Source organism: Etheostoma spectabile, chromosome 9, assembly GCF_008692095.1.
Source record: "Etheostoma spectabile isolate EspeVRDwgs_2016 chromosome 9, UIUC_Espe_1.0, whole genome shotgun sequence".
Classification (NCBI taxonomy): domain Eukaryota; kingdom Metazoa; phylum Chordata; class Actinopteri; order Perciformes; family Percidae; genus Etheostoma; species Etheostoma spectabile.
In genome coordinates, this window is record NC_045741.1 from 16,232,828 (window position 1) to 16,249,577 (window position 16,750).

A 16,750-nucleotide genomic window follows, 5' to 3' on the forward strand; every position below is an offset into this window, starting at 1 on the left:
CTTGCTTTATTAGCGTGCTAATAAAACATTGTATTTTACGTACATGAGGCCCTGTTTACACTTACATGGTTATTTTGAAAACCAAGACATTTCCCTTCATTTGTGTCCTTCATTTACACGCAAACGGAGAATTCCCCTCTGAAGAGAAGAGAGAGGAAGTGACTGGTTGCTGTTGTTGCTAATTTCGAGATTCTGATTGGCTAAAGTGGGCTTGAGTTTCTCGTTACACTGCCACCTGCAGATTTGGCATGCTCTTGACGGCATTAACGGCATGAACACTTTTTTGAAAACTGACAGCTGCGCACAATGTTATTTTTGAAACCGGAGAGGTTGAAATGTCCAAAAATGAAAATAGCCGCCCACGTGTAAACAAAGTCTGAGTTGTGCATTTGTCTGCCACAATCACATGGAAGTAATTACAGTGTTAATCCTTTGTAGACAACTTGATTGTGTACAATGTTTGATTTGCTGTGACTTCAACTTCAACTTCAACTTCAACTTCAACTTTATTTATTTGTCATTTTATATGTAGATGCATCAGACGAAATTGCGTTGCATACAGCTTATAAATTTGCAATGATATTCCAGGTGCAATGGAATACATTTCCGGATTATTTACAAATAGTTATACAGAAGTGCAGCAGTGTCAAAGTGTAAAACAGTGCAGGGGATGAACATGTGCAAATTGAAGAGTAAAAAAGAGTAAAAAGAGAGGAACTGAAATGGCTAAAATTCAGCAGCATTTAAATACCCGATGGCGTGCAATAGGTTGCGAGTTCAGTTTATGGATCAGAAGTTCAACAGTCTGATGGCAGTGGGGAAAAAGCTGTTGCAGAACCTGGTGGACCTGCAGCGGATGCTGCGGAACCTCTTTCCAGAGGGCAGCAGGGTAAACAGTCCATGGTGGGGGTGTGTGGGGTCTTTGATTATATTTCGGGCTCGGGACACACAGCGCTGTGATGAAGTGTCCTTAATGGAGGGAAGAGGAGCCCCAATGATCCCTTCTGCTGTTCTCACCACACACACAGTTCAGCTTATAGGTAGCACTGTGGGTGGTGACCACCTATGGTTTTCCCTTCAGGTCTGACTGATGGTGCCCAGTATTAGTAGCACATGACCACTAATATAATGAAAACTTAAATTTGGCTCAGCTCGGCTGTGCATGTGCTACTGTTCAGTGATCCATTCAGGTACTGAAAATGAGTATACTCAATGCTCATCTCATTACAGCCAGCAGATTCTTGGCCTGCAGTGGGAACTGGCTGAGTGCATCAGATGTTAATTCTTTTCAGGACTTATATGACTTGGTCATTTATTAACAGTTTTAAAATCCACTTACTGTAAAAAAATCATTATCTAAGTGAACAAATAGTCACAACTACTATTGCACCACTGCATGTTTGTATTAGTATAAACACATGCTGCTCTTTAAGGACTCTTTAGAGAGTGTGGTTGTGGTACAAAATGATTGTTGGTGTCCACTCGGAAGTATGAAACATCTGCCAGGCATGTTAGTAGCTCAATATTAATATTTTCTTTTTATTGCTGGGTGGAAAAGCAAAAAAAACGAGTTTGGGTTGATGTGGTTATACTATTGGGGATAGGACCATGATCACTAGCAGCTTAACTGCTATTGATGTGTGTCCTCCTAAAGCTTCCTGATTTGAAGGTGCTTGCCAGCTAAATTTGCAGCACCTGTGCCTGGTGTCATTCATTTGCTCGTGGCATGTACACAGTTAAACTTTAGTAAACTTTGAAACGCAAATTCTCATTATTGAGCTACTGCAAATTGTCAGGACAGTGATGACCTTTGAGGGAATGATTTACAATTTAGCATGTCTTCAGAGCATTAACAGCACTGCGTTTATCACTGGCGGGGGGGGAAGAGGGACGGGTGGCGGGTGGCGTGTTTTGCTTCAGATATTGGTAAGATGATTAAAGGTCACAACGATTTTGAGGTAAACTGTAAAAATACTCCATTCATAGAGGAATGAGGGGGCTGCTTTTTTCACAAAGGGCAAAAGTTGGTCTAAACATGACCTTAGACTAACAATACTTACTAAATTTTACCATCTATTTTAAAAGGACGTGTGAAGGAATTTCATTGTCCCACTTTCTGGTGTGACTGGGCACTAAGACATTTTGCGGCAGTACAAAAATGGCACACCAATTTTTCCTTTGTCTGAACTACTCCTTGTGCTTGTGTGAATAATACTTGCCTCTTTAATTTGCAAAGACAAACACAGGCTTTTTTAAAAAGAGTTTGACCTGAATTCAGGGCACTTTCCGAACCAAATAGACTCAGAAAAGATAATATGTTGTTGTGATACATTTTATTTATTTATAGAACTTGTCTTTGAGGACTTGTTAGAGAAACCTAATCCACAGTCAGTCACAAAACTGAATTAGGAACATATTATGCAATTACATGAATTCCAGAGAAAAATACATGCTGTATCTTATCTCTTACTTTCTGCTACAGTATATGTGAAGGGAAAACACATATTCCCTGTCAACTCTACAGACACAATTACTTGACACTCAACCAAGTGCATTGCTTCTCAACTGTGGAATTTATTCACTAATATGACACCACACTAAATTACAACATGGTTAACTTCTCAGTCCAGATAAAACAGATGTAGGAACTCATCATTCCTGTGTTAACACCTGGGGAGGATGTTAATTTGACACCCCCTAGCCCCACAAAAGTGGAAATCTACCTATGGAATAATTCACTTCTGTTGGAGGCATGATATTGATATTATAACTCAGAATGTTTATGGATGGTGCATCAAGGCAGATTACCCAGTGGACCCATTTCACAGCATACATTGTTACTTGCCATTGCAGGAAAAGCACATCAGTAATTAATAGCATTAATGATGACTCCATTCCATTTAAATGATTTAAGTTCCCTGATACAGCGATCCTGCACACATAGCAGGGCCTCTGAAACTGGTAAACCTAAATCAAATGCAGCCATTATTAATGTTATTAAGAGGCAGAACCCTTCTAAGTTTGTCTGTTTTAGTTATTATTATTATTTGTTGTCTGCCGCACTGGCTCAAAATCCTGTGAGCTGGAATGAGTTAAAACATGAAACTTGGGGGAGTAACTGGAAATGGTGTGCATGTGTTTCTCTAGAAATATGAACCCAATCGGCCACATGGTTGCGCTGTAATTACGGCTTCAAAATGCAAACTTTGAAAGGCCACACACCTTAAGTCCAATTGACTTGAAATTTGTCATAAAGGTGCAGCTTATTAATGTGCTCTACAAAAAGGCCTCAAGGACCATTAAGGTCTGCCTGGAAAATCTTTCTGCCATTTTGAATTTTTTGAAAAACACATTTTTGAGATCTCCTCCTACACGGTAGTTCCGTTTGTGACCACATTTTTAGTAAATCATCAATGGATCAAGCTTATTAACAGTTGTATAAAGCATGTCCATCTCTATTACTCTTCAAGTTATTGACCAATGAACTTCGAAAGAGGACACACATCTGCAACCGTAAGGCCAATCATCACAAAACTCACAGGGTATGTTCAGAAGTACCCCAGATATACCCAGACAGTTTTATGTACATACACCCCTAGGGGGCACTACAAGCACAACATAGGTGAGTGGCTCTGCACACATTTTAATAGAAATCAAATCACAAATTTTGCGGGATATGTACTCAGAAGTACCTGAACAACGCCCTGAACGTTTCATTCAAATTGAACCCCAGGGGGCGCTATAAATACAAACAAATTGTAGGCGAAATAGGCCAAATCAGGGTACAAATGACTAAACACAAAACTTCCAGGAAATGTCTTCACAATGACCTTACACCTACACTGTAAGTCTCATTCAAATTGAACACTAAGGGGCGCTTTAAATCAAAAAAACTGGACGTGGAATGATACAAATCAAGATTTGAGCTTGACTGAGCTACATATCACACTGAATTGAAAATAAATGTTTTTGACATTCAGTTGATTTTAGACATCAGTTGTATGCACAAACAGTGTGTACTGTTTGTCTAATCATTACAAGGCTTGCAAGATATGTTTTATAATGACAATGTACCACACATGTGAAATTACTTTGAAGTTGCTATTGAGGAAAAGGTTTGAACCTGCAAATCCCCGCTTGCGGCTATATTTACACACGTGTTTGCCCTGCTTCCTGTTTAAATGTCTGCTGTGTGAAAATGGCCTATAGTGGGAGCAACCAGCATTTATGCTGTAAATATCAATACCCCGAGAGCGTTCAAGTGTTCTTGGGGTATCATGGCTGTAATTTATAACTTATCTACTCTTTTACATAGATGTACACATTGTAAATGTATATCTGCTTTTTAGAGTACCACTCAATGATTGCAATGAAATGTTTTGCAGGTGGACACGTAACTGTTAAGACACTTGTAATTGAAAAGCTCATGTGCATTTTTGTTTTAAGTCTGAATTGGAACATTATTTAAATAATTACCCTGCAGAATTTCCAAAATGTCTTATTTGTTTACTTAATCTTAAAATGATTTATTGAGGTAGAGCTTTTCTTGCGTGGGGCAATGACCTTGCCCTCACTTGAAGTGGAAGGGAAAGTAATATCTGAAGAAACAAGTGTGAAATTCACTTTATTTAAAAGGGTACAGAACCACTTAAATCTTGGTTATGTTGACCAACACAAACAAGCGTCACAACAAGTCATCAAGAGAAAGAGTGATAATGGAAGTGATAAAATGAAGGTCAAGGTAGCTTCATTGAAACCAAGGTATATAGGGGTTGATTGCCTTAATTGATTGAACTGTTCTGAGAGTCCCCGTGGAAAAAACAAGATGTACTATGAGTAACCACCTTTGCACCGTGCGTTTTGTGTCCTGAAAATCACCCACACAATCTACCACAGTGTCCAATCCTTTTTCTCCCCTTACATGGGACCGGATTAGACATTACATAACATGAAAAATAGAGTAATTTGTCCAGAATAGTGGTTCATGTCTTCCACTGCAGAACAATGACTCTGATATGATGATACACCACTAGACAGGTGCTTGTATCCAACATGCAATGTTGATGCGCTACAATTCCTTTCTGACATGTGAATGAGTGTATGTCTGTATGTTTATCCCTCATGTTGTCCTTGGGCAAGTACAAATCTCTACTTTCATTAATTTTGGTGGGTCTTATTCAATTTTATAGCATTTGAAAAAAAAAAAATTGAAGTGGTTTTGAAATAATATTGATTAAAAGTTAACATTCTCCAGTCTATGATTATCCATCAACATACATTCCTTTACTTTTAGTCTAAATAATTCCTAATTTCTGCTTTTGTAACTCAAACATTAGGTATACTTTTCTACAAATAAGGTTTATTGACCATAGGTTTCAAAAAATAACTGTAAAACTAAAGTTAATAAGTTAGTGTTACATAGTGTTGAAAACGTCATAAAAGTGACAAACATTGAAAAAAAGCTGTCAAAAGTGTTGAAAAAAGGGCCAAAGAGTAAGAAAAAGATGAAAATAAATAGCGTCAACAAAAGTGTTGATTTTCAAGTTTGACGGGAACAAAACACAAGGGTTATGTGCAGTGTTCATTTTCAGAACTATAGTTTGTGTACAAACTAATCACTAAAACACATCTCAAGTCAAATAACAATGTTTTGTTTTGTTTTGACTCTGCACACTGGTGGCGGCAGGTAACCTTGAACGCCATATCTTAATTCTTTGCTGTCCAATGTCGTTACTCTTACTTATTGGGACAGTTACCACAAAGGAGAATTTCACCATAACCGCAAAGAGAATCTGAAAGTGTGTCAGGGCACATAGCTGGAATAGATCAAGCTAAAAGGAAAATGACAAACACAATGGAAGTACGGTGAAACTAGTGAAGTGAAGCTTCACAGATATGGGGGTGAGGAGATATTCACTTTTTCACGATAGCAATGCCAATTCCAATGAGCTGGTGTCAAACAAATAAGACCTGTTTGTTGGTTTGTGTAAATTTTTATCTCATACAGATTTATGTCTGGTTGAAAAATATGTTGACGGCTAGCCATCGGCAGATAGAATCAAAGATAGATCAGAGAACATTTTGGACCCTGCTTAGTGAGTGAGGGAAGATTGTTCCACCAATACAAAAAGAGCCTCAACATATATACATGAGTGTGAATTGCTTTTGGTAGCACTGTTTAGGACAGCCCAGAAGAGGCTGGGCACTCGATGCAACAGTTGGTTGTCTGGGGCTGGACTGTTCATCAGCTGCTTCAAGCTGTTGCCTCCTGTTAAACCAGCATTTGCTGGACTCTGAACACAGAGCCTGCAGAGCAAGGGAAAAGAAGACAGAGTTATGTTGATACAGGGAGCGAGAAAAAGTCCAATAATTTTAACAGGGATGGAGAAAACCCAAGAGGGAGTGATATGGGGGAGTAGAAATAAATTAAAACTCAGTAATTGTTGAGCATTGAGTATAGTTACAGAAAATGGAAGAATTAGTTTTCTCATCTGTATTATCTTTTTATCTTTTGTAACATGATTTTATTGGTGCAACAGCAATGGTACACATTTAATGTCTGTACAAATCACCATTATTCAATTATTTTTTTCTCCCCAATTTCCCCACCAGAAAGGGGGGGTCAGTTGCTTTCTACATATAGTTTACCAAATATGGCCATATGTAGAATATGTATGAGCAAGACAAATATCTCTGTATGTACTATGAAACAATGTCAAGCATTTAACAGTATTGGGAAATTGCAAACAAGGGAGAGGGAATATAGACACAGAAGTTAAAAAGACGAGTATTGGAATTTTAAGTTTTTGAATTCAAGTCAGAAATTAACAAGACATATCCTGCTCTTAGTACATTCTGTACTGATCAATTTATCTAACCATTTTGACATGAACATGATATTTTATTTTACATAATTTACCAAAGCACCGGCAAATCACACAATTTGTATCTGGAGCTTACCCTATATGGATGCACTCTGGGAAGAGCTCAGCTGGTGCAGTTTAGTGGCAAGATATGTCTCTGAGCAAGTAGCTTGCAAAGACAACAAAATATAGTCTTGGTAAAAAAGAAATTTGTTAAATTAATGAGGTACAGTGCAGTCAATATGCCAAAGCATTTACTAAGGCTGCAAGTAAACAGAGACAACCACATGTGCCTCAATAACCGATTCACTGTCATATTGAAGGTTTGCAGGTTTATAACAGCAATGTAATGTCTTTAGAAAACACTTTGAGTCATTTAATGAAATATTAATCTTTGTGAATGCAGTCTGGCTTGCAAAATGTAACGGGAAAGGTTTCGAGTAGCCTATACGTGACAGGCATTCCTACACGCATTGCGCAAGTTAAGATTTTGTTTTCAGATTGAAACCTTGGAAAGAAAGTTATAAAAAAAACATAAAAGCTCTATCTTACTTGTTTATGTTCCAGAAAACTGGTATGCTATCACTTGGAATGCACAAGTTGTGTAGGCCTTGAGCTTGCCAAAGTACCAGCATGCTTAATGAAAACATGCACCCTTTGAGGTAATTTAAGTGAAATCATTTGAAAATCAAGAGTTCTTATGCTACATGTTGAGTTCTTCTGCTTGAAAAAAAACATGGTTTATTTAGCTCGAAGCATGAAACAAAACATTGTGTGCAGGAGAGGATTTTTCCCCCCAGGACAAAACCTCCTAACACCTGGTTTTAAGCTTCTGAGAAATGCTCAATATTCAAATCATTGTGATGTATCAGCTAGAGCTGCAAAATAGATATCCATTTATATGGAAATTGTGATTGTCATTTTTTATTTCGTAAAGCAAATCAAGTTAAAGTTACAGTCTTTGAAATGATAGACAAAGCACATTAATAGTTAGCAGTTCACTGCCGAGAGAGAAGGAAAGAGAGAGAGCCGAGAGAATCATGCATGCCTGTATGTTGACAGATCTAATTCAATTAGGCAGCAGGAGTTCTGACCAAGAGGCAAGCATTTTCACCCCACATGTCATGTTTTGATATGCAGTTATGTAATACTCAGCTGAGTCTGTAACAGCCTCGTGGGTTGTCGAGGGCAGGAGTCTGGAGCTCAGTCTTAATAAGTTGGAAATATAATTGGAGAATTAAAAAAAGTATATTAGGAGTGATTACTAACCTGATGAGATTGGTTGTTTTTAAAAAGAGAAAACTTACAATTTAGAAAACCTCATGTTTGCTTAATATTACATTTAATTAAATGATTACATTTTCATTTTCACTGATATGCCATTGTGGCCTGTTAAACTCAGCCCCGCCCACAACATTTGAGGTAGGGAATTTTGGTCTGGACTTGATTCGTTGTGGAGCAACTGTGCTTGAACAAGAGCTGTTAGGACCAATCAAATTGTCAGGGAGGGCTTTACACAATGATGGACAGATGATCAACAGTAACATAATAATGAACGTGAGCAGACCTGCGGGACTGCGCCCGCCCATGTTGCCCTGCACTGCGCATTCCCAATTGACAGTTCTAGCTAATAGTTGTAATACACCATGTGTTCTATTAATACTTCCATGGTAATATCTTATGATACATCCTAGGGATAAATGTTTGCTATAAAGCCTGTAATGTGGATGTAACGTCATTAGCGTTTTCCAAACTGCCTGGGCCATCGGCTAGTAGAGCTCCTAGCTCTCACATCAGCGCTAACATATACATAGACATGTATAAACTGTGTACGTGTGTGTATATATATTTTAGGCGTGGGACGGTTCATGTATTCGTATTGAACCAAAATGGTAAGGGTGTCACAATTCCGCACATGAATTTAAACGGAGAATACGCGGTATAAAAATAAATAAAAATTGCGTGCAAATTAATAAATGTAATGCGGAACTACTGTTAGATGCACGGGTTCTTCAGGGACACCTAATCTGTAGCGCTGCTTTAGCTCTGAAGCTCGGCATGCCGTACGTAGGCAAGCTGCGCCTATCAGTGGTGATTTCTTTGAGACTGCAAGGGAAGCTCAGATTTCCCTAACTTGTCAAAAAAGTAATGGTCAAACATATACTATTGTGTTAACATTTTATTGACAAGAAATACATTAGAACACGTTCATCTCGAAGACAAGTTTGTTCAGAATCAGCTGACTCGATTTCCTTCTCATACATTCCCGTAGCGTCACAGTGCATTTCCCTGTTGAAGCCTAACACCCGTGGACTTCAATGGGGCTGCTTTGAACAGTTTTTCTAAGTGCTTTGAAACTAGACGGTCATTGGATAAATGCTGCGATTATGTCCCGCCTACGGATGCTCAGCGTCTCTGGGGGTCAGTGGAGGAGAGGGCTGGCCTGGACGCTGGGCTAAGGGTATTTTAAGTTAGCTGGCTGACAGGAAGTGCTGTAACAAATATATTGTACTGTTTGCCATGCCGCTTGATGAAACCATCTCATGGATATTATACATTATTATTATTATAATAATTATTATACTATTGATTATATAATATATAATTATAAGATAAATAAATGGACAATTTTTATGATGTAGGCCGAAAATATGCGTCCACTGTTTGAAAGACAAGCAGCTGCCACACATTAATCGGGTACATTAGTTTGTCTTTGCAGAGAACAGAGATGCTGTATTTTCAGTTTTATAGCTGTGAGTTACAGATGGAGTCAGGAGATGATGTGGGGTACTTATTGTTTACTGTTTCCATCTTACACACTTCAGGCTTTTTTCAGCTACCTCAATGGAGAGACTATATGACACTAAGTACATGCTGAGACATAAATAATATAAAAATTGCCTTCAGCATATATTTGTTTTGCTTTTCCCTCCACTTTACAAAACTCCTACCGAACCGTGATTTCTGAACCGAGGTATGAACCAAACCATGATTTCTGTGTACCGTTCCACCGCTAATAAATTAATTTGTGTCCGGTAGCTGGCGTTCCGTTGACAACTATGCGTCGCTCAACATACGTCACATATTCCATGCTCTGATTGGTTGTAGGTCTTTCCAATTGAGTGCAGAGGCATTTTCTTTCGTGGTTCGGTTGAAACACGCCCCATAATCATAGCAGTATCAGACTCATGACTAGAGTGTGACGTCAGGCTAGCAAGTTGCAGATACTGCACCACACTGCATACCACATAATGGGTCTGGATTGTTTTCCCTAAAGTCTTGCATGGACCGGAAAATTTCAGCCCAACTTGTCCTGATTTGTTTTTGCTGTCCTGTTGACACTTTTCAGCCCAAACTGCTGCCCCGTTCACAGTCCAACCGCAGAGTCACAGTCAAGATTTTTCCTTTATTTAGAGCAGAAAAGACCTGCTGTCTTTTTACATCACTGTTGCTTCTCACAATCAGGTGCAGACATTCCCCTCTGGGAGCTGACTGTTGCAGCCCTGTCTTCTGCTGTTGGCCACTGAGTTCTATTGCCCCAAAAAAGGTGATATGTTGTTACATAAGGGCACCTTGTCAACAGTACTGTTGATGGAGCATGTGTCTTTGGTCTAAGGATTTAAACTAGTGGCCTAATGGGAACAGACCAGGCCTCCATCATAAATTCAGGCTCATGAAGATTCACAGTTTTAATCTCAATTCTCAGACATTAAACAAGATGATTCATGACAGCTTGTGTTTGCACAGCAATGTGTAGAATACTAGTGAGATTAGTTATGTTGCGCACTGGCGTCCATTTGTGGAAACTTTACCAATGGAGCCAAATTGTGTTACATTATTCCCAATTTCGTGTCAGACAATACAAGCGGATATAGTCTGTAATATAGACGGCCCATTAAGTATGGAATGCCGTTTTCAATATTAAATAAATGATTGCATACACAAATAAATGAATAAATACAAAAAATGTATGAATAATTAATTAAACATGCCTTTGAAATACACCATGAAATGACTAAATGAGGCAATAAATACATAATTAAATAAATGTAAATGTTCATATAAAAATGAATTTTTATTTTTCAGGTTTTAAATTTAATTATTTACTGGTACTTGTATTTCATGAATCCACGTTTATTTAATTCAAGAGATTTTTTTTCATAAATCGACATTTATTTCCGTTGACTTTTATTTCCTATTGCCAAATTTATTAATTTCCCTCTCTATGTATTTCCAGTTCTTATATGCAAATCCAGGGGGTGGGACTATATTTCACATTCAGAACATAGTCGTTCTCCGTACCCCGAGTAGTAGTGCAGAGGTTCAGTTACCTGTACATTTAAGCCAGGTAACGGCACATCTGACTCGTGCCATGTGTTCCTTTTGTTGGGCCTGCTTCTTGGAACAGGACAAGGAGTTCCCCAGGTTTACTGTAGTCTTGAACCTGTGTCCGTGTGCATTCAACATTGACCTTTTCAAGTTGCTTTTATTATTGACTGCTTTGTTCACTAGCTCTCCAGCGGTTTTCTCTTGACAGCTGCAACTTTGTTGCGGCAGCGGATGTGAGATGAGCCATGCAGTTACCATGTCCCAAACTTCTGCTACTCACAGTATAGTTCAGTGTTGGGACACTTGTGCCTTCTCCCTGGACTGCCCTGAGAATGTTTGTTCTGTTATGGTTGAGGGATGTTACAGAGTTCAGACTGCAGTCTCCGGATCCAGGACACCCTCATGCAATGCACTGTTAACCACGTGTGGTTCAGTTTCGACCTACTGTTGTGTGTTTTTAAGTCAATCAGTCTGTGCTCAACATTGCAAGGTGTGTTTGTTGTTGTTGTTGTTGTTACCCAGGGACTGAAAATGACAGCCTATTTTTGTGGGTATAAAAGCACATATTATATAACACATTTTGCATTTAAGGCTGTGCTGCTTACTTTTGTGGATCCAGCCAAGAGTTCATTTGGCAAGCTCGTAAACACAAAATGACAACCATTCCTTGGGTTTCAGGCACTCTTAATCGGCAGGAAATGTTCCTACCCTGCTACCTGATAAAATATGTGTGTGTAAGTCAAAAATCTAGTGACAGAGGCATGTAGATTACAGAACCTTTTTCAAAAACCTTGATTTGTCACTTGCATTGCTTCATACACATACATCTACTGTTCAAAAAGCTACCCATACATTTCTGCTGTAGGTAAAGGCTCCCTTAGGGGCGCAATGCCTTGGTCAAAGACCCTGACATGTTACCCACACTGGGTAATTACCCCAGAAAAAGCTCTAAAATCTTATGCGGTTTTAACTCTAAGAGACAGTCCAGCAGAAATTGTTGATGCACTCAAAAAGAACATTTTGAAAGATGCTGCAAACACTCGTGCACTGTGCTTTTGAGAGTGCAAAGTGCTAGATGCAAATGCAGCTTAATGTAAATTAAAGCTTTTGGTGAGTAACAGGAGGGACAGAGGAAACAATTGTAGTATTGGTCGTGGAGCATTTAAAGACACAGACGTCAGCTATAACTGTCAACAATGTTGTTATATTAACCCTAACCCAAAGTCTTAAAAAACATAAGAGAACATCAGGAGTCCTATAAATATAAGTAAATCAAAAACTACAAGCCACCTATAAAGTGCAACTAAATATTTGTGCTGTATACCATGGGCTCCTCCCAAAATTAACTCTCAGTCCAATTGTCCTTTATTCACCTTTTTGAGGAGATCAGCTCCAGGTGTGTGGCTTTCAACACCTGCTCCCAATAAGACAGGTTTAAGCCGGTTGGCGGGAACATAGCTACCGCAATTCACGCTGGCCCTTTTGTTTGTTCCATGGTGCCATGGAAAAGTGTAGTGTATATACACTGTACATATTTGGATTAGGTGCATATACAAATGCCTAGGGATATCATTTTGGGTGGCATTATACTTCCTGCCTCTGAGCGTCCTACTCAGAAAACAAAAAGCAGCATTTCTGTGCTAGGCTTTCCAAAAATTAGAAAGTGTCTTTTTTCTTTCACACATTCAACTTGCATTTACACCAACTCTCCTGTTGAATTACACAGCATTTATTGGAAGTACAAAGTCTCATTCTCAGGCATCTTTGTAAAGTTAAATGGGGCCACCTGAGGTCAAATTCCAAAGTGATGTAAAGAGTAAAGATTCTTCATGTGGGTGTACATCTTTGGTGAGAATTGAGTCTTTTCAGCATAATATTAAACGACAGCACAGTCGAGATAAAAGATAATGCAAACATGGTGAAAGAATTAAAAAAGGCTTTGTGAATCTGCTCTAGTGGCAGAGAGAATCATTTGTAGTTATGACATATTCTCTCCCATCAGCACAGTTGAAGTTTGGCTTGAAAATGTCAAGAGTGGCCTTGTCCAATTAAAGAGCAGTCTTCTATGTTCTCTGTTAATTCTCGTTTCAGGCAACCTCTGGCTGAATAGGCTTACAAATTACATTTTGTCCTCTCTGATTCATTCTCTTCCTCTTTTCTTTAGCTTCTCACTCTCCCTCTGTCTCCAACCCTCCATAACTGTGTCTGTGCTTCTCTCCTTGTCTCTCATTATTTTAAATGAAATGAGGAATGTGCATTGAATGTTTGAATAAATCAAGAGGCTTATTAAAAACATTTCTTAACCTGATTAGCTAGATCATTAGGAAATCCAGAGGGGTTTTGCGTTGCAAGGTCTGATCTGAGCAAGTTGCAACTGCTCTTTGAAGGTCAGCATGCAGAAAAGAAAACACTGTCATCAGTTGTGTGTTCAACAATTCACTCTTTTTTATGTCCATTTAGCGTACTTCCCTCCTATCCATCTCTATCTACTGCATCTCTTTTTCTACAATCAGCTGCCTCACTGTCTTCGCATACATGTAGGGATGTTTCCCCCACAGTCTCTCTCTGGTTGTTTCAGTATTTTTTAGTTGACCGTTTATAGATAATTATTATGCAACAGGTTAGTTTAGATGTCTGTTGCAAGTTTGACTAAAGGTAAGCTTTAACACCTTGTAGACACTTTTCCATGAATATTTATGCTTTGTAGCTTGCCTGTGCAACACAGAAGGTTGTTTTGCATCTGAAAATATGCATAATGCCGAACTGAAAGCTGACCTCTTGTACAAAGATCATATATCAAGTTCACCTGCTACTAGTCAAGGTGACATAACATATGCTTTGTTACGAATGTTTTGTTTTTCGTACAGGGCTTTACAGCGCTGTAGAGGGTGCAGATATGTTAGTCTCACATGGTTATAACAGGAAACATATTTTCTTTAAATTGACTGTCATGCTTCTAGTCCAAACCATTCTTATTATAATACTGACGCTTAGTCAGTGGCTCTAAGCTATCGATGCAAAAATCACCCTTTAGCGTCTGTATGGGACACACCAGCAATAGAACATATTATATACCTAAAAGAGAAGTATTTAAACTAAGTAAAGCACTGTAACCATCTCCAGTGGCATAGAACAATAAATTCCAAGTGGCAGTTGCTAGTTCAAGTCAAGTTAAGTTTATTTCATCCATAGAAATGGAAATTATAGTGCTCATTCCCACCTTAATGCACAAAAAAAGAGCATAAATACAACACTAATAGATTGTAAATACAGTTATAAAAAATACAAATTATGAAAATGTATGTTTAAAGGGCTTTTTGTGTGCCTGATAGCCTGAGGTATAAAAAAGAGAGAATAGCGCTTGGTATGTGTCACAGTTGGTTTGTGTTAGGGTTAGGGTTAGGGTTAGGCCTACCACTACGTTCCATAACCCTGAGAGTCAAAGTACCATGAAGAGTGTGACCCAGGTCCCCATGAACGGTTCTTTATTAATTATATTTTCTCAATTGCACAAATCCTCCATTAGAAAATTTGAATAACACACTTAAGAGAATCCAATTATTTAACTATTGCAATTGAAAACACTTTTTAAGGTTCACAATCTAAATATACACTGTATACATAAATGTGCCAAAAATATATAGAATCATAAAAAAATTAACAGGATCAGAGAGCAACAATATAAAATTTTAAGAATAATATACAAATTAGAGATGCAAGCAGCGTTGGTTGGGCTCTCAATAATCTGCGTGTGTCAGAGTTACTGGCGGAATCTGCTTTTAGCGACCATGGATTTGTGCAGCACTCAGACGCTGCAAATTGTCACCAATGAAAGGGAAACTCTCTGCTGAGTTTAATTATACCTCACACAGGACTCTATGTCATAAAGTTACAATAAATGTGAAAGTGGGCGTCTCTAAAACATGGGGTTCAGGGCAAACCTTTTACCAATAACAAAGGAAGTCTCTGCTGAGTTCATTGATACCTCACAGAAGACTCAACCTTAAATAGGTAACCAGTCATGAAAGGGGGCATGACTTAAGCATAAGGGGCGGGCCAAACCATCACCAATGAAGAAGCAACTCTCTGCTGAGTTCAATGACGCCTCACACAAGACTCTACCTTAAATGGGTCACCAGTTATGAAAGGGCTCCGCTGCGTTAAGGCTCTGTACTCCACCAGGTCCAAATTTGTTGCGGAACGGCTGCTGCCGTGACTGACAGCTGAAGTGACAAGGACCTGCAAGATCTCGAAAATTCATAGAATAGAACCACAAAAACAACAGTTTGTTTCCATCCAGAGCAATATTAAGGTACAATTCGGTGCTGTGTTTTAAAGGTGTAGTGCAGGGAAATATGATCAGCCGTGAGCACACATTGAGTTTAATGGAAACCTAATGACGCCAACGTTGTTCCACAGCGGATCCGCAGCCGTTACGCATCCTATGGAAACGCCATGTAGTAAGTAAGCAAGAATCAGTGAGAGTTGACACATTAAATATAATACACAACAAAACATGCTCAATATATAAATATATATATATTTTAAAAAAGCATCATACAGTAATTATTGTTGTTATCATCAACCGTTTGTCCACCACTCAGTTTTTGTCTGTTTTGTAAAGGCAACGTGTTAAGGGGTGTAGTGCTTACCGCAGGTTCTAGCCTCACTCCCTCATCTCTGTCCCTCTCGTCCTCAGTCTCCTCCTCACTGTGCATGCAACTGCCGCCGACACCAACACCAGACCATTGAAATAAAAGAAAGATTTAGGCTCATCTTGCTCCATCTCTGTGTACTTCCCATTTCTCCTGTCTGTGTTTTTATCTTTCGCGCCTGCCCTGTTAAGGACTAGTCCATTTCATTGTGAAAGTAGGGGTTGCAACCAGAGCGCCTGCAGCTGCAGCGGCATTCGCACCCCTTCCCACCAAACAGTAGTTTTCCCCTTAAAAGACTGCAACTTCCTCATACAATAAACACTACTTGTGTCTGTTTACCCTTTCTACTACTGAACCTTTGATTTCCACTGCCTCAATTGTCACCTTATTCTTCTGTAATCAATTACTAATTATTTAGTTTTCATTCAACATTGAGTTCTAGGAAATGACAGCAAAAGCTTTTATATCAGTTTGATAGTGACAATAGTCATCATTTTCAATTAACCCAATGTGTGTCGTCAGCATATTTAACAACTTGACAGCTAGCCTGCTGTGGAAGGTAGTCTGCAGTTTAAATGGTAAAAAGAAAGGCTGGTAAAACAGTTCCCTGAGGTGAACCTGTGTTTGTCATGATCTTGTCTGACTTAGCTTTTGAGTTCTGCTTAACAAATCTGGACTTGTTCTCTAAGAAGTTTAGACTGAAATAGATGATTGGGAATGTCTTACTGTTTGGAGAATGGATTAGTTAAGTAAATCTTAAATTTTCTGCAATTTCAAATATCAGCGCTCAAAGTAGGGTTGGAGTGATCACGTACTGTATTCCAAAACTGGGCACAAATTTAACAAAGCATTTGTGGTGATCCTTGGTTATTTTTTCAGCACATTTAGTAGATTGGCTTTCAT